The 24,678-nt window shown below is 37.6% G+C and overlaps 1 protein-coding gene across 3 annotated transcripts in view; it reads right to left on the bottom strand.

Moving 5' to 3' along the window:
- The window catches only part of TENM3 (teneurin transmembrane protein 3), a 1,675,137-nt gene that overhangs the window by 534,745 nt on the left and 1,115,714 nt on the right, over window positions 1-24,678 (bottom strand). The window lies entirely within an intron of this gene.

Below are 24,678 nucleotides of genomic sequence, written 5' to 3'. Positions count from 1 at the left end.
TGAAAGAAGTCAGACAACCTAGGAGGTAGAAGTGAGGAGGGAGTGAATTCCAGATAAGGGGGACAGTCAGTGAAGACACCAAGAGTCAAGATTTGGATGTCTTGAGCGAGAACAGAGAGGAAGCCAGTGACAATGGACTAGAATGTGTTAAGGGGAGTGAGCTGTCAAAAGATTGCAAAGGTAGGAAGGGACCAGGTTATGTATTTAGCTACTAAACAGAAGATTTGATATTTGATTCTGAAGGCAATTAGGAACCATTGGAGTTTATTAAATGGGGTGAAGAGAATGACATGGTCAGAACTGCCCTTTAAGAGTGGTATGGGGTGAGACTTGACACAGGGAGACCAACCAAAAAGCTATGGCTATAATGGTCTAGTCATGGAGTGATGAAGGCCTGAACTAAGGTTGGTGCAGTGTTAGAGGAGAGAAGAGGAATATAAGAAATGCTATGAAGGCAAAATTTATAAGACTTGGCAAGAGATTAGATACGGTGGGAAGAGAAGCTTGAGAGAAAGTGAAGATTTAAGGATATCACCTAGGTAAGGAAATCACCTGGGAAGACGGCAGTGTCCCTTACAGGAATAGGGAAATTTAGAAGAGAGGAGAGTTTTGGGGAAAAGATACTGAGTTCAGTTTGTACATGCTGAGTTTAAGATATTTATGGGGCATATGGTTTGAGATGCCCAATAGGCAGCTGGGTAAATAAATCTGTAGGTTAGGACAGAGGTTAGGGCTGGACAAGTAGATGTGAGAATTATCAGCCAAGAGATCAGTATTGAATCTATGATTACCAATGAGATCACCACGTGAAATAGCTATTTTATACTTCTTTATCACTATGACATCTTGTTTATATATTATGAGCAGTATACTTGCAAGTATGGGATCAGAACCAAGATAACAGACTGTCTAGGAGAGCTCTTCCCAAGTTTCTGGGTGGGTGCTCAAGCCAAAAGCAGAGTGCCACATGCTAAAAATAACTTCCGTCCTTTATGCCATGGGCATCTCTGACACCAGGGTCATATTAACAGTACAGCTGTTCTGGAGAGGAAGTCAATAACTATGGCGAATTTTCATTTTTCACAGACATCATGTACCTATTATATACTCATTATGTCATACGCTTAATACAACAAACCTAAATATGTAGAACAGATAGTCCTTAGGTTACCAACACCCATTTCACAAATGATCCACATTTACAAAATGGTGTGTGGGTAGGAGTCCCAGGTTTTGCTTTCTTTGCTTTCTTCCTGTTCCCTCACCAAGACAAATGTCCTTTGTTCCTCAGTTTGGAATATTTAAGGAAGAACAGATTTAGTTATAGATAATTTAAGTTGTGTTACAGGAATCAGCATCTCCTGTTTTCCAAATGTAAAGGGCTGGTATGTGACTACTGCCAAGAATTGCCTACCTTACCCTTTGGGGTACCAGGAACTTCATATAATCAAACATTTAGAACTGCAAGGGGCCTTAGAATCCACTGAATCTCATTTTATAGATAAGGAAACAGGCATTTGTTTGAAGTTGCACAGCTATTAAGTATACAAGGAAGGATATAGATTCTCTTGCCTCAAAAGACCACGGGTCTAGTAGTGGTATCATTGGGTCAAAGGGTCTGCATCGTTCAGTGATATTTTTTTACAAATTTATTTATTTATTTTTTTAGTGAGGCAATTGGGGTTAAGTGATTTGCCCAGGGTCACACAGCTAGTAAGTGTTAAGTGTCTGAGGCCGGATTTGAACTCCTGACTCTAGGGTCGGTGTTCTATCCACTGTGCCACCTAGCTGCCCCATTCAGTGATATTTTTGAACCAAGTTTTTTCAGAATGGCCAGGCCATATTACAGCTCTATAAAGAGTTCTCCAGCATACCTGTTTTCCTTCAGCTCCTCCAACATTTGTCATTTTTCTCTTTTATCATCTTTGCCAGTTTGATGGATGTGAGACACAACCAAAGTCTCTTTAATTTGCGAGGCTCTAATTATTAGTGATTTTTAACATTCAAAAACATGGTGGTTGATAGCTCGGAATGCTTTCTTCGAAAATTGTCTGTATAACATCATTCCCACGGCTGCTGAGCTCTAAACAACTGGCTTGCAAGTCAACATTTGCAAGTTATTTGGCCACGCAGATAATAAATGCTGTATGTGGTACTGAGTTGAACTGATCACAACCAGTTTTTCAGCTGAGGACTAGCTATGCTCTATGTTAAAGATTACAAATACCTTGAGGACAAGGAACATAGATTATTTAGAATGTAGTTCAAAATCTACTCCAGCACCTATCACGGTACTATACACACAATAGGTAATTAATAAACCTTTACTGAATGCTTGAAAGAACGAGCAAATAGACTCATGTGCTAGGGCAGAGGTGTATTCATCTGAGACTGCCCAATTCTGGATTTCAAAATGTCTGCCTATTTTGTTTTGACGGTGGGATAATATTAAACTCAACGAAGTTTAGCACAAAATTCATGCACAGTATAATTCCAATTGTTTATCATCATTGCATATTCTGATTTGCAGTTTGGACCCAATGAAAAATATGCTCTTGGAATGGAAATCCGGGGGTGATTCATCATGCTGAACTCCTTGCCAAAGATTTAAGTTTGTCAATTGCTGAAATAAATGCATTGAGTTTGAAGGTGACAACACTGAAAAAAAAATACTCTCTGTTCATGTTTAAAGAAGAGCCTATTTTGAAGTTATACTTAAATTCAGCTTAGTTTTTATTCATCTTCATACATTTTTAAGAATGAAGCATCGATAAATCAAGAATTTACTACCTATCGACTCTGTTGTAGGTGATAGGTGGAGAAAAATAGAAACATGAGGCAGGATCTCTTCACTCAAGAAATTAATATTCTATCTGCAAAAACAGGACAAGGCCTGTGAAATAATAAAGCAATATAATGCAAAACTGCATTAAAGAGTCCACATAGGGTGGTCTGTAAGTGCAACAGGAACTCAGAGAAAGTAGGCCTTGACAAGGGGAAGAAGAATTGTAGGGGGCTTTGGAAAAGAGGTAGGGTTGAGCTGGGGCTTGAAGAAAGGGTAATGTCTAAGTTCAGGGAAGCCCTGGAAGGGATTAGAGTTTTAGGCGGTATTAGTGTGGGAACACTTCACTGAATGGGTGAATTGTGAAGAATTTTTGAAGGAAGGGAGAAATACAGTTTTGAAGAGAAGGGGGATAAGATAACATGTATGCAAGCTTTGGAATAGAAACAAGTTAACTGGGAACAGAAAGATTGGTTTAGATAAAGAAGAAAGTGAAAGCTATTTTTGTTGTGAGGGCTAAACACAGTAACGAAGGGATAATGGATGACTTCTTTTCAGAGCTAATGGAGAAATGACTACTTGATATGAAGGGCGACCTCAGAAAGATATCACATGCTTCCATGTTACTGTCACCCACCATCCTAATTTTCTTTTTTTCATTCGATTCCCATTTATAACGCCTATTTTACGGCATGTTTTGGGCTACCTTTTGGGGAAATAAAAATAAAAATGAAGGTCTGCCCCCCAGGAAGTTTATGGGGGCAGAGGATAACCTGTACGCAGATAAAGAAATTTTAAATGAATGTAAAGTTATTTTTTGAAAAGGGAGGGACACTAACAATTGGGGGCATCAGGAATGGCTTTATCTGGGAAGTGGCACCTGACTCGATCCCTTGAAAGGAGCTGGAATATTCCAGGCATGGAGGTCAGCCTATGCTAAGGCACAGGTGTGGGATATGGAATGCAGTGCATGGGAAACATCAAAGATGCTAGTGTGGTTATAACTATGTACACATGAAGAGAATAAAGTCAGTCTAGGAAAAAAAGTTGAAGTCATGTTATGAAAGGTTTTAAATCTCAAACAGAGGGTGTTTATGTTCTATCCTGGAAGTGTTAGGGAAGCTTTTTGAGCAGGTGAAATGGTCAGATCCATGATTTACAGTCAGGTAAGCACTTTGAGGATAATGATTTGGTAGCAGTGAAGAGGAAGATGGGATAGGGAAAGGGAAGGCTTGCTCGCTATTCCATACCTTTCTATTATCCTCAGGGACTCCAGTACTCCTGTTGATGACTTCTCTAATGACCTGACCTTTTAATTCCTCCATTTTATTGTTGGTTTGTTTTTGCGGAGCAATGGGGGTTAAGTGACTTGCCCAGGGTCACACAGTTAGTAAGTGTCAAGTGTCTGAGGCCAATTTTGAACTCAGGTCCTCCTAAATCCAGGGCCAATGCTTTATCCACTGCACCACCTACCTGCCCCTAATTCCTCCATTTTAACTCCTACAACTTTCTGCTCTGTTTCACTTTAGGCAAACATTGGATTTCACCATTTCTAATGGGGCAAGTAACTTAATATGTCTAGGCCTCAGTTTCTCAGATTCAAGGCCTCAGATTCAACGATGTCTAAGGCTCCATTCTCATTCTAAATCTATGATGTAAATCATACTATTTACTAGAATTCAGAACCTTGAAATTCAGCTCATAGATTCCAACTTCCTATCTTTCCACTTCTTCTACTTGCTTGTAAATACAAAATGTTCTTTATGGTAACTTCTGGTCCCTTGGCTATTTTTTATTGGCCCAGACCTAATTACCCACTCTGCTTCTACTTGTGTCTCTACTCAGTCTTGACCCCATAGTTGATGACTTAAAATTTTTCACTAGCTCCTATTCTAAAATATCTTGTCATCTGTGACCTGATCCCTGATGAGACCTCATGATTTGATTTTTCCCACTCTTGCTTCAGAACTGCTAAGCATCTCTGGAGAAAATCAAGAAGTAGAGTTGATCTCACCCTTTGCAAATTTATGTTGCATAACCTTATCTGGGCCCTCATTGCTGATTGAAGATTCATCCAGCCTACCCTCATCAACTCCCTGTCTCATTCCCCCCAGCACCTGTTCTAACACCTTTTTCCTCTCCCCTACCCCTCCCAGTTCTACCACCAACTTTACACCCTCAGGATACATTTAAAATATGACCTCCTGCACAAAGCCATCCTTGATCTTCTCCCTAGTGGACAAAGACTTTCCGCAAAGACCTCACAAAGCATTTTGTTTTGCAATTCTCTAGTGCACTCATTATGTAATATTATGTATTATAGATATTTGTGAGAGTGTTTTATACCCTAGTAGGCAGAAAACTCCATGAGGGGAGAGACTACAGCTTTTCTAAACTATGAATTCTAGCACAAAACTCTGTGTGCAGTAAGCACTTAAAACATGTCCCTTGAATGAATACATGATTATCACTAAATAAGTATGTATGAAGTGCCTACAATGTACCAGGTTCTGAGTGAGGTGCTCAGGATACAAATAGAAAGAATGAAGCAATCCTTACTTTCAAGGAACTTGCATTCCAATGTGTTATACAGAACATCAATGTGTCACTCCTGCAAAAAGTCAGTGAACAGGACAAGGGCCTCACCGTGCATATTCTCAGTGGCCTACAGTGACATTTCCTTTGGAAGATTTTCCTGGAGGCCTCTGATTTTAAAAATCAGGCACCTGTATACATCTACAAAAATAAGACTGCAAATCACAAAAACACCTACCCAAAGGGTTTTAGGCTCATGTGGTTTTCCATATTGTTCTGAAAGCACTGGTTATGGACTCACTCTGAAGGGCCCATGAAGAGGCCCTGAATAACATGCACAGCATTGTAAACTGATAGGGTGTTTTTAAGTTTCCTCCCAATAATATTCTGTCTGGCACATAGTAGGAACTTAATAAATGTTTATTGACTGATTAACTGAATTCAAGTTCAGGGATCTGTCTATTACAACCCTGGGGCCAGTTGATATCCCAAGTACTAAATACACCCTGAATTGTTGGTGAAGTATTATCCACCAGCTGACAGCTTTGTTATTCACAGGTACATCCAAAGGCAGCATTGGGGAGAAACCTGAGTTGCTTTGACTAGGAGAAATGGGATCTTAACTAATCACCTGCGGGGCTGATAATGGAGTTTCCTGGAGATGTTGACCTCTTGGAGATCTCCACTATTTACACTGACTCCTTAGTATTACTTGCTGTTTGTGTCACGTTTACCTCCTGTGTGGGGGAACAGTGACAGCATGAAGAAATGTTCATCTCCCTGGGAACCATGGTTAGCCTTGCCAATCCAGAGCCCAGTGGGATGGTACTCAGTTACCCTAGGGTGTCAACATCATGACAAAGGGTTGCCAGTGTCTCTAGATATTGTTTATCTCTTCTTGATTCATTTAATTTCCATTTTTTGGTCATTGGAGGAGTTTTAACAACCCTGGGAAGAATTCGGATTAGGGAGCAACAGGAGGGAGAAGTAGTTGATGTCTGTGGACCTTTGGAGAAAAAGTTTAGAAACCACAAAATTACTCTTTTCTTATTCTTAAAGGATGCCTTGTTATGATTACCTTGGAAGCTGGAAATTAAAAGTTGCTAGTCAATATTGTATTTCTCAATGCACTCAAGGAATAGGGTTCACTATAATGTTTCCTTTCATCTAGTCTATCTTTTCTTTGTGTAGTGCTTAAGCCAAGAGATCACAATTAAAGTTGAGTTTCTGTTTTAATTGCATCTGAACTTGGGAATTCAAGAATTATATACCCTGCCCCCCCAATGTATCGTTAAAGGGAGATGACAGAAAAGTGAGGAAATCTAAGAGAAAAATCTTAATATAAGTATATGTATTATGTGGGAAGAAGAGAGGCTTAGCAGTTATTTTTTTTAAAGGATGCTTATGAGATAGCTAGGTTGTACATAGATAAAATGGTGAACTTAGAGTCAGGAAAAACAGAGTTGAAATATTGCCTTAGACACTTAGTAGCTTGATGAGTTTGGGTTTTTCACAGTCTCTCTCAACTCAAGTTTCCTCAACTGTAAAATGGAGATAGTTATAGCACCTACCTCATAGAGTTGTGAATATCAAATATTTTGTGAACCTTCAAATGCTATATAAATGCTAGCTACTGTTATTATTTTGGAATGTAAGACTACAGTATTTAGAGCTTTAAGGGATCAAACTCCTCATTTTCCAGATAAGGCAATCAAGGAAGAGAAACACTGGTGATTTGCCCAAGATGGTGAACATGCTGAACCAGGACCAGAACTCTTGGATTCTTGTGTTTAATCTGGTGTTATACCCGTAGCACTCTTCATTTACTATTTGGAAAAATCAACAAGAAGCAAGATCAGTTACCAAGAGGAAAATCTCTAAGGATATAAAGAGGCAACAAAGAATTCTGGGCAGGTATAGGAGATTATTGATTATTTACATTTCCAAGGATGACTTGTTACCTGAAATATACAGTTAACATAAACTTTGACTTTTCCATCAAATTTCAATGAAATCAATGAAAAAGGTTTAAATTCAAAGTCATGCTTTATATTGTGATTGGATGCTGGCTTATATTCTAACTGAAGTTTAGTAGTACTGAATCAGAATCATTCTTTTCAGACTAAGATCATGTCAATGAAAACCATTCCAGTTTCACTGGCCTCTAAAATGGTATCAAAAACATACAGACATATGTACATATAAAACATACATACATTTATCTGTCCATACACACATAGGCATTAAATAGCATGTGTGTATGTATAGGGGCAGAGAGGAAAGGAAAAAGTAGGAAAAGGGAGCTCCTTTTGTACAAATTAGTAAGTATGGGCATCACCAAGAGACCTAAGATGATCTCAAACCCTTCTAATTTTTTTTTAGAATTTTATTTTCCAAATTACATGTAAAAACAAATTTTGACATCAATTTTTAAAAACTTTGTGTTCCAACTTCTCTTCCTCCCTCCCCACCCCTCCAAGAACTCAAGCAATTCAGTATAAGTTACACATGAGTAGTAATGCAAAACATCTCCACATTAGCCAGGTTGTGAAAGGAAACAGACAAAAACAAAACTTCAAATTAAGGAACTATCAACCTTCTAACTTTTTCATTTGAAAGTTTTCAAGCTTCAGATTTTCCTATAACATGTATTATAAGAATAATGTTGTATAGTCAGTTTCTGTGCACTGTACTAGCTGAGAGATTCTCTATTCATTATCCCAAATTGATATATTTGGGGTATGGTGTCAGAATCCAACCTGAAAATGGCCATATCTGACTTAGCAATAGAAAAAAAGACCCCAAAAGTTTCTAAGTTGCTTTCAAAAAGTTTCTTGTTTGAGTCTTCTAATTCTGGTATTTCAAAATAAGCAAATATTTTTTTAAAATAAATGATAAGAACTTTTTTGAGACTTTTCCCTGGGAATGCAACTAAAATGTACAAAGGTGTGAGGATAAAGACATGAGAGGGATTTTTGAAAGGCACATGGAAAAATTATTCTCATTATAATATGGTCAAACTGTGTCTACGAAGTCACATCTTAATACTCCAGTTCCTTAAAACATTTATCACTACAACTCAAATGCATGTGTACCAACAATCCAGAGGGAGGCCTGTCTACGTACCTAAGTGTGGGACATCTTTTTGAAACATGAACCCCAGATTTTAGCCATGAAATATTTATTTGCTACAATTCAAATAAATAATTAACTAGATAGGACAAATGTCTGTGTGCACCTTGAATTAAAAAAAAAACAATTGTAGAGATAATAGTAAATCTATGCTTGGAAATGGACATTTTGGTAAAACATCATGTCATCATGGATTAAAAGCTTCCCTTAGTGTCAGAATGACCAAGGATCAAGTCTCAATAGTCACATATATTGACCCTCAACAAATTATTTAATTTCTTAATGTCTTGGGCACTTCTCTAACAGTATATTACATAGTAGATTAGCAGCATATATGTGTATGTATATATGTGCATATATATATATATATATATATATAGATAGATAGATAGATAGATAGATAGATAGATGATGGAGTTTCCTTACTAGGAAATCCATATAAAAATGAAATCATAATTCTAGTCCAAATAATAGTATTTTAAAGTTCAAATACCTAATATTTTTATACTTACTATCTTTGTCATCTCAAGCTCAATAGACACTTTTTTGAGTTTGTTTTGTTTTTCAATACACTTTTTTTTCCCAATAGACTCTTTTTCCCCCCTTTTTTTGGTGGGGCAATGAGGGTTAAGTGACTTGCCCAGGATCACACAGCTAGTAAGTGTCAAGTGTCTGAGGTCAGATTTGAACTCAGGTCTTCCTGAATCTAGGGCCTGTGCTTTATACATTGTGCTACCTAGCTGCTCCCTCAATAGACTCTTAATGAAAGTGACAAGAATCCAGAATAGAGTCTGGTATTTGAAAAATTGGGCACAGCCAATGATGTTAATTTGAAATTCCTGATTATACAATTGAGAAATTATAGAAATGTAAAAATAGAAAGATGAATAGAGAGACAGATAGATGGATGCTCAGATAGATAGATGAACTGATTTTTAAACACTTACATATATGCCAGGCACAGTGGTAAACTAGGGTTATTAAAAAACACAAACAAGCCAGAACATCTCTGCCCTTAATGAATTTACATTATAATAGAGGAAGACAGGGCGGCTAGGTGGCACAGTGGATAAAGCACCGGCCCTGGATTTAGGAGTTCCTGAGTTCAAATCTGGCCTCAGACACTTGACACTTACTAGCTGTGTGACCCTGGGCAAGTCACTTAACCCCATTGCCCCGTTAAAAAAAATGTAAAAAAAAAATAATAATAGAGGAAGACAATATATAAAAAGGACCTGGGTGTGTGTGAGGGGGAATGGGAGAGGGTGAGAAGATTCCCAGCTTCTAGTTGGGGGCAAATTAGGATAAAAGCCAAAGTACAGACAATCTATTGTTCTTTGTTGTTGTTTTTCGCCTTTTCTAACATTCTTTGGATGAGGTCCAGCAGAAAAACTACTGGAATCAGAAGCCTCAAGTTTCAGTCTTCATTCTGTCACTAGCAAGATGTATGGTCTTGACTCCTAATTAAATTTGCTGGGCCTCAATTTTCTAGTAGGGAAAATAAGGAAGTTCAACTGAAACAGGTATGTATATATTTGTGTATGGGGAGGAATCTATTTTCTTTATCTAGGGGCACAGATAGAAAAAATTATTAAGGGCCATAGAAAAGTAAAAAAGTAATAATTTAGCTTTCCGGTGGTAGAGAATACAAAAGTCTATTTTAAATCTAAGAATAAGAAACAGACTCATAAGTAACTTTAAAAAATTCTAAAACAGTTCCTTTTTTGGGGGAGGAGGCCCACACCTGTGATTTTGTTCATATGACAACTCAATATTAATATTAATGGAATTTTATTGAGAGAGACAAAATAAGAAGAAAGACAGGAATGAGAAGAAATATTCAGAGAAAAAAAGGGACAACAAAGATGACCTCACTGAGATGAAGGAACACAGATCTTAAAGTTGCTAGAGACCTTCAAGACTCTTCCTCCTTTTACAGATGAGGAAATTGAGGCCAGGGGTTTAAGTGACTTATTCAAGGTTGCACAGGTCTTGAATGGTAGAGCCAAGATTTAAACTTGGGTCCTGGGATGCAAGGTTCACCCCTCCTTTTCTTGTACCACATTGGCATCGCCATTGGAAGTCTTGCTATCTCTTCCTACTTAATGTATCCAGTAATGAATTATTCTTTCCCTACTAACCAGGTCCTTCTTCCAATTTCTCAGTTTCTGTCACGAGGATCACTATTATTCTAGCTTTGAAACTTTGACCAGATCCATTCCTTCAGTACCCATAGCCAATCAATCAGCTGTCTAGTCAATAAGAGACCAAAGAAAGCAGAGAACAGTGAGGGAAGGACAGAAAAAAGATAATGGCTAGAATAGAATTTTCAAATAACAATTTACAGAAGGCTTACCAGGGACTTTGGAGTCCATCCACATTAAGCTAATTATGAGACTGAGCTTCTTCCCTTGTATCTTGCTGCACTAAGTATTTGTATGAGCTTGGGCAAGTAACCTCTTTCTGGTGCTGTTTCAACTTCCAATGAAAGAAGTGGTCAGACTAATTGCTCTCTGAGGCCTCTTCCAGTTTTACCCTTCCGTGATTTTACAGTTTGGATTTAAGTCCTTTAAATAAAATTCTCTTGCTATGAGAGGGCCCTCGGCTTGTTATGAGAAGAACCCTCAAAGCCAATTCTTCTCTCCATGCCTCTTTGTAACTTGCTGCCTGGTCTCTTGTATGTATCTTTATGGTCCAAGACAATGTTTGAATTCACTCAGGGCAGCTTGGCTTAATTAATAAATTATGCTTTCTTCCCCATACTCTGAGAACTGAGGCCTCCTGAACCTACAATTGCAACTTCAGAGACATACTCTTCACATTAGCAAAGGCCTGGAATTTTTAATCCGATAGTTTTGCTGCCTCAACATATATGTCAGAAAGGGAGAATGGGGGGCAGCTAGGTGGTATAGTGGATAGAGCACCGGCCCTGGAGTCAGGAGGACCTGAGTTCAAATCTGGCTTCAGACTCTTGACATTTACTAGCTGTGTGACCTTGGGCAAGTCACTTAACCCTCATTGCCCAACTAAAGACAGACAGACAGACAGACAAGAGAGAGAGAGAGACAGAAAGAGACAGAGAGACAGAGACAGAAACAGAGACAGAGAGACAGAGAGAGAGAGAGAGAGAGAGAATGAGAATGGAAATACAGTATAAGCAGTTCCTGGTTTTCCTAATACTCCCATTAGGTACATAATGTCAATTCTACTCGTCTTTAATCCACAAAGTGCTATATCATGTCCTGGAAGCTTTTCTGGATGGCATTAAAGTCTAAATTGGCTGTGTTTCTGTTAAGAACACAGAATTTCTTTTTTTTTTTTTAACTGATGAATTACTAATAGTTTGCCAGTGGTTTTTTCTTAATTACAAGAGTAGTTCTCACCTTTGGGAAAGATTTAGACTAAATGCTTTCTCTCAATCATTCGTAGATTCTTCTCCATGTAGGTTCCTCGTTGGAAAAAAAAATTAGGAACTTTCTATTCAATAGTCCCCAAAATGCTTCACTGAGTTGGAAAGAAGAAAGGATATGAGAATATTCCTACTTTTTCTGGTAGAGGAGTACTAGCTGAAATGAATATCTTCAGGTCAAAACAGTGACAGAACAAGACAATTAAATGAGGTGGATGGAGCATGTAGAATTTGGGCTAAGTTTTAAATTATGGTTTTCTCGCTCCTCACCCCTGCCCCTAAATGTGGACAAAGTATTGTTACTCAAAGAAAAACATGCTCTACTGACTGAGGTCCATTTTTTTTTTTTTAGTGAGGCAATTGGGGTTAAGTGACTTGCCCAGGGTCACACAGCTAGTAAGTGTTAAGTGTCTGAGGCTGGATTTGAACTCAGGTACACCTGACTCCAGGGCTGGTGCTCTATCCACTGCGCCACCTAGCTGCTCCGACTGAGGTCCATTTTACAAAAGAGTGTTGTTGGGTAGAAGCAGGGGTGAGAGAGAATGTATTTCGATACCTCAGTCCACACTCATCTCCACTAATAGAGAAAAAAGTGCCACGTATTATTGACTGTGAGTTAGAAGGATCTTTCTCCTCTTAGAAAGACAGCTGAATACTCGGCAATGCTGTTTTCCCCCTAATTATTGTTAACAAGATATTGTACCCCATTCCATTCTCCAAATCAGCAGAACATGCTGTGTCTCTAATTGCATAAAATTCCAGAACAATACACATATAATACCGGATATCTAATATACTGTACATTTGCCCTTAGAGTTAAGATATATAAAGACATTTGCTACAATGCATCATGCCTGAGGCTAGTTGCAAGGTATAGCCGTCAGAGGTCTTCTAAAACAGATGCACAATCTTTTATTTATTATGAACCTTTTTATTGTTACAGCTGTACCATCATTATATTTCAAAATAATTCCTTATGCTCTGTTTGAACTATGAAAGAATAGTCATTTTGCCTTTGTAAAAAATGTCTTACAGGAGGAATCTTATTCTTGACCGGTCAACCTTAGGACTTAAAGTACATTTCACTTGACTGAATCTCCAAGTCTGCCAAACTGTGAAGGAAGGGTAGGAATATTGAATCATCTCCAGCCCAGCTTCAGATAAGCAAAGGGCACCAGCTGTTTCATAGTCATGGAAAGTGGTATGGAGGAGATCAAAACCAGAATTCTTTCAAAATCTACCTATGCTACCTTTGGAATTTTTATTTAAGTTTCTTTTAACAAACTACTACCATACACACACACACACACACACACATATATGTGTATATGTATATATACATACATATATGTATATATACACACATATATATTTGAATATGAAATGTTCAACATATTCCCATACACATGAATATGTAATTTTGGTTTTTAAAATTCTGATACTGAAATACATTGAAATTTGAGGAACAGAAATAGATATTTTAAAAACCACATGCCCACTTGGACCGTTATTAGATTTCTCTTGTGCTGATATGGAAAGTTTTTTCCATGATGTTATTTTTAATACATTTATAGAAGAAAGTTTTGATGATACAGTCTTTTATGTGTATTGAAAGTCATCATTTAAATACTACAAGATATTTTAGCCTTCTTTCTCTCAAAATCAGTTCTGTTAGGGAAACAACAAGGAAAGCCCATTCCATGAGAACTCACAGCAATGTCTCAGGTGAGTTTGAATTTTTTATTTATTATCAGACTTGTAAATAATCATTAAAATGACAATAAATGGTCCTATAATCTCAATGGGCTCTACTTACATTTTTCTTTTTTTCCTCTTTCTTTTCTTTTCTTTTCTTTCTTCTTCTTCTTTTTTTTTTTTTGCATGGGGCATTGAGGGTTAAGTGACTTGCCTAGGGTCACACAGCTAATAAATGTCAAGTACCTGAGGCCACATTTGAACTCAGGTCCTCCTTAATCCAAGACAGGTGCTTTATCCACTGCTCCACCTAGCTGCCCCTGCTTACAATTATCAAAGCAGATCCTCTACCTTTTCTACAGTTACTTCCAAATTCTCCTTTTAGTAACCTGTCCTTTTGTGGAAGTCCATTCAAGCACAGTTTTCTACCCAAATTATGTTGACTGTAGTATATTGACCTCTGGGTTAATCCCCCTCCTTCCTAAAGAGTTCACCATATCCTTCACCTGCCCAACTCCTGTCTTTATTCTTTTTTTTAAAAAAAATAGAAGTAGTTTATTATTTTCCAGTTACATGTAAAAATAGTTTTCAACATTTGTTTTCTTAGGATTTTTAGTTCCAAAATTTTCTCTCACCTTCCCTTCCCTCCCTCCTCTCCAAGACAGAAAACAGTCTGATATAGGTTTTATACATGCAATCACGTTAAACATATTTCTGCATTAGCCATATTATGAAAGAAGAAACAGAGCACAACGGAAAAACTTCAAAATGGAAGGAACAAAAACAGCCCCCAAATAGAAAGAGTATGGTTCAATCTGTATTCATAATCCACAGTTCTTTTTTTCTGGATGTTGAGAACATTTTCTATCAAGAGTTCTTCGAAATTGTTTTGGATCATTGCACTGCTGAGAAGAGCCAAATCTATCACCATTGTTCATCACACAATGTTGCTGTTACTGTGTACAGTGTTCTCCTGGTTCTGCTCCTCTCAGTCAGCATCAATTCATGTAAGTCCTTCCAGGTTTCTCTAAACTCCTCCTGCTCATTGTTTCTTACAGCACAATAGTAATCCATTATTCTATCTTTATTCTAATGGAATTTAACATGACATATAAACTTCCTCAAACTTATTTATCCTCCCATTAATTCAACTGCTTAAATACTTCCCATTGCCCATAAGTGTTCCACTTCCCTAATAATAAAGTATGATATTCCTCTATCTGACCACAATCTCCTATGATTCTGCCTTTTCCTATGCTTCACTCCTCCTTTACCTGTTCTTCATCCTCATCAGGACCTCCATTCCTTTTCTTCTCAGTACTTCTTCAGGCTATTCCCCTGCTCTTTATTTTCCTCCCTCTCCAACTTCAACTCAATAATTAGCTATTTCTAAAGCATCCTCTGCTCTTGAATCAATCCCTTGCCTCTGCTCCCATTGCTGCTTATCTCTTGCCAAACCTTAACCCTGGATGACTCCCACCAACCCCCTCTCCACAGGAGCCAACTGAACAAAGTTGGAGGAAGCCTTATAACTCTGCTGACTGGGAACATTACACATTCATGCTATCCAACTTCAGCTAGGTCATCACCACAGCAAAGCAGCCTTCGTATTCTTCCACAATTGATTCCCTATCTCATTCCCCATAAAAGGTATGCTGATCCTTCTTTCCCCCCTGAAGCCTCCTACATCTCCTCTTTCTTCTTTTCTATCAGTTGAGGACCTTGACTCTCTAGTGAATAAATTGAGGGAATTTCATGGGAACTCCCTCTTCTCTTCCCTTAATCTCAAAGCCTTTTGACTTTCATCTTCCACTCTATTCTCCTTTCCCGAGCTTCTCAACCCTTTTCCTTACAAAGGTCAGGCAATCCCTCTATGTTTGCATTTGATCCTATTTCTTTCCATCTTCTCCAATAGGCTGCAACCAAAGTCACCCCCTCTTCCCTCTTTCTTATATTTAATTTCTCCCCTATGTAATTGTTCAAAATCAATCCGTTCTTGATTTCTTCAAACATGGCCAAGCTTCTCCCATCCTTAAAAACAAAACAAAAAGCAAAAACAAAAAACAAAAAAACCCCACACAACCCATAAGCATATTTTAGACTCTACTATCCCCTGCAATTATCATCCTATATCTTTTATTCTGTTCTCATCCAAACTCCTTGAAAAAGTTGCCCACACTGTCTACCTCTACTTTCTATTCTCGAACACTTCTCAGTATTTTATTATTTGGATTCTGGCCTCATCACTTAACGAAAATGACACCTGCCAAAGTTACTGATTTCTCAATTGCTCAATATTATTTTCTCTCATTCCTCATCCTTCTCAGCCTATCTGCTGTGTTTGATGCTGTTGGCCATGCTGTCCTTCCGGATTCTCTCTCTCTCTTTTCCTCTCTTGGTTCTCCTGACTATTCCTTAGTCTCCTTTTCTGGCTAATAATTCATATCATGTCCCTTAACTGTGTGTATTCTTTAAGGATCTGCCTCAAACCTTCTTCTTTTTTCCCCTCTATATTCTCTCAGAAACGTAATCAGCTCCCATAAACAATGATCATTTTCCATGCAGGTGGCTCACAGAATGTATATATGCATCCAGACCCAGTCTTTCTCCTGAGATTCAGCCTCTTCCCATTCACAAGAACACCCAAAGGACTTTCAAACTGGCTGCCATGGAGACATCTTAAACTTAAAATATTTCAACTGAACTCAATAGCTTTTTCCTGAAACCCTCCTGTCTGTCAAACTTCCCCATTTTTTGTTTGTTTGCTTTTTAATAATGTACTGCTATCTTTCTGGTGTCTTGGGTTTGCAATCTCAGCATTATCTTAAACATCTTATTCACTTACACACCACACACTCATTGAGTAGCTAAATCTTTTTTTAATTTAAATTTAATTAATTTTATTCTGAACTTAAGAAAAAATGAGCATTTCCATAATACAAGAGAATAGAAAAATAGATGATTGCACATGAAACTGCAAATCTATTAGGTAGGACTTGCTATTCCTTTTAAAGACATAATAGAGTTATCGAGTAACTAGTTGTCTTTTTTCCTTTTTCCTCCCTGTTTCTCCCACCCCCATCCTAGAGATGGCTACCACTGGACACAAAATTTTACTCTTACAACATCTTTTATAGCTAACTCCTTTTCTTCTCTCACACAGCTACTGCATTAGGTCAAGCCTTTCATCATTTGCCACCTAGATTTTTATAACAGTCTCCAGATTGGTCTTGCCTCAAATCTTTTACTATTCTAATTCATTTTCTATTCTGTGGCCAAAGTAATTTCCATTGAGTCCAGAACTGACCACAGTATTCCACTATTTCAAAGAACTCAAGTGATTTCCTACTGATACAATTCAAGGTGTCCCAAAAGTCTTTGGGTAGTTTTAATCCACTGCATAAAGACTTTTAGGACATCCTGGATGATGATGATAATGAAGATGATGGATGATAGCCAGCAATTACAAAGTACCTACTATGTGTAAAGTATTTGTAAAATACTTTAAAATATTATTTCATTTGATCCTCACAACAACTCTGGGAGGGAAATGCTATTATTTCCATTTTATAGATGGGAAACTAAGGCAAACAGAGATTAAGTGACTTGCTTAGGGTCAAATAGCTAAATCTCTTGAAGCTGAACTTGAACTCAGGTCTTTCTGTCTCTAGGCCTGGCACTCTATCCATGATGCCACTTATATGCCTATCAACTCTTCTCTCTTTAGCTTTTTAAAGCCATATAGAACCTAGCTCCAGTTTATCATACCAACTTCACTGGATATTATTTCCTCTAGAGCACTCAGTGATCTAGCCCAACTGCTCTCTCTGTTCTTTCAAATTGTACTCCATTTTTCATTTTGGTGCTTTTTTTCTTACTGTACATCCCTCATACCTGAATTCAGTCTCTTCTTACTTCCAGCTCAGAGCCCTTCTCTACCTTTCGCATCATGCTTTTCTTAATCTCTCACCTCCAACTTCTAGTATACTTCCAAAGTCTTTTTAACCATTTCATATAATGCCTGTGTTCTTCTTGTCTCCACCACCAGAAGGTACTTGTATCTCTATCACCTAGCAAGATGCTTAACAAATACTTAGACTGATTAACTCCAGTTTTTTAAAAAAATCCTTCTGGTATCAAAAGGATAAGGGAACATGATCCAAGAGAACATTTAGGAACTTCCCACTTGATATGGTATCTATGATCTGATAGGTGGAAAATTGCTTAATTTCTCTAATCAGTTTTCTTATTGGTAAAATGGGGTTAACAGGACCTCCATCATGGAGTTGCTATGAGGATAAAATGACACCATATTGACATTAATGTCATCTATGATTTCTTTCTTCCAGAAATAGAAGTTCCCCAGAAAATCAAACAAAAAGGGAGATAGGAAATCCAGTTAAAGGTCATGATATTTCAATGGCTGCTTCTGTCAAGGTCATTCTGATTTCTTTTAAATCAAGAATCTATAGATTCATGACTATTTTTGTTGTGAATCATATCTACACTGGCAAAAACAATAACAACAACAGATGGTCATATTAGCAGCATAGCCAAAATGTAGTGCTTTGCAAAGCTAAATCCAACTTGATTGCATAGGGAGAGCCATTGATGATGTCCCAAGGTTTGTAAGTCAAAGGGATGACCATAGAAGATAACTGACCCAATGAGAACTTGGTATAAAAATGCAACTGTGCCTCAAGTTCTAGGAAAAGCCTTTTGCAAGATCAGTATGTGCGCCTTCCTTTTGCCATGCCCCTTTGGTACCATCACTGGTTGTATCTGCCCTAGTACTAATTTAAAGGAGCCAGGCTATGTCCCAAAGTTGGGTGATTGGTGGGCTACTTTTGAAGGTTTTGCCCCCTACCCATTTAAGAGACATATAGCATAGTTCACTGGAAAAATCCATGTTTCATTGGACTCCTTGATTTGAATATTGCTTCCTCATGCCACCTTGGGATTCATTCCTTTAGATATCAGTATCCTACATAAAATGAGCTGATTGGAATTAGATGACCCCTAAGAGCATGGTGTATTAGAAAGACTGTTAGGTTTGTTCTCAGAGGACATGGGGTTCAAGTCTAGCTTCTGATATTTACTATTTATATGATTTTTAGACAAGTCGTGTACTTTCCCTGGGGCCTGCTTTTCTTCAATTATAAAATAAGGAGGTAACCTTTGACAGCTCAATATCTATGATTCAATGATTGCTCCCATTCGAAATCTGTGATCGGATGCATTCTTCATGATACTGTCCTTTTTCCCCCACCGGTGGAGACAGAGCTGAAAGGTAGGTTTCTTTGTCTTTGTTTTGATAATGAACCATTCAGCACTAGGAAAGAAAGAGGACTGTGAACTTTAGCATTCAAATAGAGACAGTAGAAAGAACTATTGAGCATCCTGTTGAGGCTCCTCAGTCAACTGTGTTCAAGGCAATTCTCCAGATACTGAATTGTCATTCATTCAATGCTGAGAATGTTAATAGGTGAACAAGAAACTAGTGTCCTAACCTATCAAATGACTCTGACATCTTTTCCATGTATGACCCTTGACCATTTGTCTTTGTTAATCAATATCTGTAAATTCTGTGTGACACAGATAAGGAGAGTTATATGAAAGGTGCATCGGTAAACAGATAAAGTGGTTTCCAAGCAGAGTTGGTCAAAATGTACTATATCACCACATTTCCCCACCTTTCCCTTCTTTGTTTTCCTCTGTAATTTGTTAACTGCTTCTTTTTTGTGTATGACTGCAATGTGCACCAGGATTCAGGGGGAAAATACTACTGCCAAAGGAAGCAATAGTATGGTACTTGGTCATTAAGGAAAACTTTAGTATTTGAGGTCTTCCTCAATAGGTAAAATGCAAGGGAGAATGTATTAGATAATAGTATCACTCCTCAAGAAGAATGTGTGACTCAATAAATGATCTGCCATCTCATATAACACCCTGATTCAAATACTGTCCTGGAAAAAAAAGTATATGCAAAGCACTTGGATAAGACAAATGTGGAATGGTTTCAGTAGAAAATGTTTGAAGGTCTGCACCATTTGGTTATTATAAAATACCACACATATGGCACAAATGTTGGCCTTGTATCAAAAAGAGTTTAGGATTGAATGAGCAGGGAGACTTCTCGCCTCACCAAAAATCTGTTCTCTCATTTGGAGATTGATTTAACTGCATGTCCAATCCTTCATCCTTCAGCAAGACATTTTTCACTAAAGGAATTTTAAGTTTTTTTTTTTAAACAAGCAAACAAATAATTAGGAGGGTATTAAAACCCACACAACTGCTAGTTACTATTTCTAAGTCCTACAGAAAACATGACAATCTAAAGATTTTGCAAAGCAATTTTGTTCCATGGGAAAAATAATGAAATAAAGCTGAACATTTACAAATAACCTTTCCATTCATGGAAAGCTAAGGTCTCAGAGGAGCCCTGGAATAACTTGCATATGAGTTTATCTCTAATCCATCATCAGAGAAAAAAAAACCCTAGCTGATAGAGTACCCTGCTAATCTATTCTGAGTCTGCTGGAGCAAGAGCGGGAATGTTCGGGCTGTAATATTTCTCTCAGTCACAACAGCTAGCTGCCCGTCATGGGTCACATACACTACTTATCATCAGCTGAGTGTTGCCTCACATTTATATTTATCAAAAGTCAAATCTCCAAGCTAGTAATGCTTTCCTTTCTACCTCCAAAGTGCAATGCAAGTTTTACACTAACCTGATAAATAAAAGTAACGAGAAATGACTAGAGGATCCCTTATAAATACATATCTATCCAAGGAATCAGAGATTCTTAGAGTGAAGAAAAGGAAAGACTCAGGTTAATGAAATTATGCATAGCCAAAATGGTGCAAAGAACTCTCCCAAATCCCTTAATCAGAAAATCAGCATTTTAAAACACTCATATGTGCCATGTGCTTTTCGAAAGGTTAATTCAAATTCTTGATTTTGTTACTTGACACATTTGTGTTAGGTTGCTAGATTGTCACATGTTTACCCATCTAAGTGCTTTTATTTCCCTATCTCAGAAAGATGTCATATGTTATATATGCATAACCTTGATGTCAGATGTAATGTAGTGGTTCTGGGACATCACCAGTAGTTAAGACTATAAGCAATGAAACCTATTTAGCCAGCACAGAGTTTTATCTACATGCAAACAGAAAAACACCTTGTAATGAGATAATTAAGAAAAACACAGGCTTTGTGTCTTAAAGGTTATCCATTTTAGGGTTGCAGTAATTGATCCCAGTCACTTTAAATGTTTCAAACATTCCAAGCCTTCAGCCAAATGTTGAAGAAATAACTCTGCCAGCATTTCAGTATAGAAAAATTTGGAAGGCTGTTCATATCCAAAGAAAAAGAAAAATATATATTACCGCTGAAAGTTGTACGTGTGTTCTGCCTTCCAGTGAAAACCATAGCCAAATAAGCTTTCATTAAATTGGAACAAGATGACAAATACTGAAGCTGAAAATGCATACAGCAAATTAAAACATTAAACATTACAGAAGGTCTCTAATGTATAACAAAATGGGTTTTTTGAGAGAAGAAATAAGAGAAAATATTTTCAATATCTTAGCAGCCATCTCCTCTTTTTCTACCAACCCACACAAGTGAACTAATAATGGTCTTTGGAACTAATACTAATTTTCTAAGAGAACAGAGAAGAGTAGCTTAGTTCTCAGAGTTCTCAGGGTTAACTATGTTATGAACAATGGCATTTGAGCCATAGTTGCAGACTGAACATATCTAGATGTATTTTTGGAGTACTCAGGTGAGCTGACTGCTTGGCTGCCAATGACCATGTGACAAAGCCTGCCTTGACAACAGGATTGTGTTGTACATAATATCAGAAAATGGAAGGCTAGCAATAACCTCACTGCAGAGCAACTTTTGGTGCATTTTCCATCTTTCAACAAAAAAATGAACAAGTAGCATATAGTATAGCTCAGTTGGGCCATAGCACAAGACAGAGATGGGAGGAAAAGACTTTATTTTGTCTTGTTCTAAAGGAGAAAAAAATTGGAAAAATTCCCACTGACCAAGTATGTGAAATATCAGTATCATGAGTGCAAAGAAAACTCAGAAGCTACTTTTCACACAAACAAACGTGTTTGGAAACAAAACACGCCAATTATAGAACACACTGCTAAATGGTGTGGCCTGCTGTTAATTAGAATAGAACTCCAGCCAGCATCATGATTCAAGTTGGTCCCAATAACATTCATTGCAAGGAAAAGTTTAAAGGAACTATAATTCAGATCTCAGTCCCCCATCACTAATAATAATAATAACAGTAATAATAATGATGAAAGGCAGTGGGCCAGAAGAGAGCAATGAATTTGGAGTCAAGAAACCTTGGGTTTGAATTGCATCTCAGATACTTCCTAGATATATGGGAAAGTCAAGTAACCTCTCTGAATCCTACCTTCTTTATTACAAAATTAGGACATCAGATTTGATTATATTTTAATTCCGTTCAGGCTATAAAGCTATGATAGAATGATCCAATTTTTTTCTTAAGAACAATGGTATTCTCTCACAACCTGGCTAATGTGGAGATGTTTTTGCATGACTACTCATGTATAACTTTTTTTTTTTTTTTTTTTTAGTGAGGCAATTGGGGTTAAGTGACTTGCCCAGGGTCACACAGCTAGTAAGTGTCAAGTGTCTGAGGCCGGATTTGAACTCAGGTACTCCTGAATCCAGGGCCGGTAATTTAACCACTGCGCCATCTAGCTGCCCCCACTCATGTATAACTTATATTGAATTGCTTCAGTTCTTGGGGATGGGGGGTGGAAAGGGAGGGAGAAAGAGAAGTTGGAACACAAAGTTTAAAAAAAATTGATGCCACAATTTGTCTTTACATGTAATTTGGAAAATAAAATTCTAAACAGAAAAAAGAACAATGGTAGTGATAGTAGTCGTAGTTAAAAATAGTAATAGTAGGGGGCGGCTAGGTGGCGCAGTGGATAAAGCACCGGCCCTGGATTCAGGAGTACCTGAGTTCAAATCCGACCTCAGACACTTGACACTTACCAGCTGTGTGACCCTGGGCAAGTTACTTAACCCCCATTGCCCCGCAAAAAACAACAAAAAAAAGAAAAATAGTAATAGTAGTAGTAGGCAGCAGTAGTTAGTACTACTACTACTACTAGTAGTAGTTTAAAAATAAATAAAAACACCTGACTTTTATATTTTGTTTAGGTTTGCAAAACAATATGTTATTTCTATGTGTGTATAAAATTTGATGCTCTCAACAACCCTGAAAGTTAAATATTACTATGATTATCCCCATCTTATAGATAAGGCAATTTAGGCTGACAAAGGTTAAATGGTTTGCATAAGGACACAGAGTTAGTATGTGTCTGAAACAGGATTTGAACCCAAGTTTTCTTGACTTGAAGTCCAGCCCTCTAGCTACTGAAACAAGGACTTGGTCACTTGGATTCTTTTGAAGATGATGATTTGGTTACTTTAAAAAATAACAATAAAAGCTAATAATTATTCACATTTATATAGTGCATACTATGTGCTGCATACTGTGCTAAGTGCTTCAGAATTATTATCTCATTTGATCTTCACAAGAACCCTGAGAGGTAGGTGCTATTATTACCCTCATTTTGCAGATGAGGAAAGATAAAATATTTAATAATTTGATGATATAGAACTTCCACTAAAGTCTTATACTTATGCTACATTGCAAGTGATGCTTGGTTTTTAGCACATCCTGAGCTCTGGCAAATCTTGTCAAAATGGAAGGGCTTTAAGTGGGGGTCTGTCTGTCATCCAAGGACCAGCCTAGCTAAACGTGAAGAATCTCATCAGCAGAAGGTGAGGGATTTTACTGGCTACCACAATTCATCTACATTTACACTTATGGTGTTGATATCACAGTTCTCTGAATTAATCACCAATCAATGAGTACTTACTTATGAAACACCTTTTTTTTTGTGCCAGGCAATGGGTTAGGTATTAAGGATACTGAGTAAAAAATAAAACCCCTGCCCACAGAGAACTTACATATTATATAGGGGGTGACAACATGTATCCACAGTGGATGGTTCTTATATAATTAAGTAAATACTCTGTCCTCTGCTGACACAGTAGCGATCTTGCTCCCCCTGAGGAATACCTCTACCCCGTTTCCACTGTGAGATCGACTAGATGACTGGTAAATCTTTGCCCAGAAGCCTCATATCACCAGTAGTCCCAGCCATGTTTCTCACAGTTCCCACCTGACTTGCCTCTCATCTGTCTTTCCTACATAGTGACTGCCTTTGCCCCATAGGGTTCCTTCCCTTTTCCTTCTACTTCTCCTTTGTGTATTGTCCTCCCTCATTAGTATATAGCCCCTTGAGATAAAAAACTATCTTGTTTTGTCATTTTGTATCCCTAGAACTTAACCACAGTACCAGCCACTTATCAAATGCTAAATAAATCTTCCATCTTCCTTCCGTCCTTCCTTCTTTCCTTCCTTCCTTCCTTCCTTCCTTCCTTCCTTCCTTCCTTCCTTCCTTCCTTCCTTCCTTCCTTCCCTTCCTTTTTTCTTATAAGTACAATATAATACTGGAAGTGGATTGACGATTTTAAAGTATGAAAATAGCGTCTTCAACAATATGTCCAGAATACTGTCCTCTGAATCTTACTTTAACCAAGGTGCAAATTGGGCATTCATGTACTCTTGTTTCTTCTAAGTACTATTAGAGTTCAATATCATACAACTTTGCTAATCGATGTATCTGAAAATGGAAATGTACCTCCCAAAGTACAGAGAATAGCTGACTGGCTAATATAAGCTGTGTCTATTCTGTACAAAAATCAATTCCAGTACCTTGCATATTGTTAGACTCAAAATAGGCACTTAATACATGCCTGTTGGATTGGATTGGGATCTGGCAGTTATTCAGTTAAAGGGGTCATATCTTCCTGACTTACTTTAAAGTCTAAGGGTTCTTAATTTGGGTCCATAAATTTGTTTTTTAAAAAATATTGTGATAACTGTAGTTATGTCCAGGAATCTTTTGTAATCTGATGTATTTTATTTTATATATTTAAAAACATTATTCCTAGAAGTGGAACTTAGCCATTATCAGATTGCCAAAGGGG

The sequence above is a fragment of the Dromiciops gliroides genome, chromosome 6 (genome assembly GCF_019393635.1).
Source record: "Dromiciops gliroides isolate mDroGli1 chromosome 6, mDroGli1.pri, whole genome shotgun sequence".
NCBI classification, from domain to species: Eukaryota; Metazoa; Chordata; class Mammalia; order Microbiotheria; family Microbiotheriidae; genus Dromiciops; species Dromiciops gliroides.
Note: the sequence above shows the minus strand (reverse complement) of the source record. Positions and strands in the feature narration are given on the sequence as shown.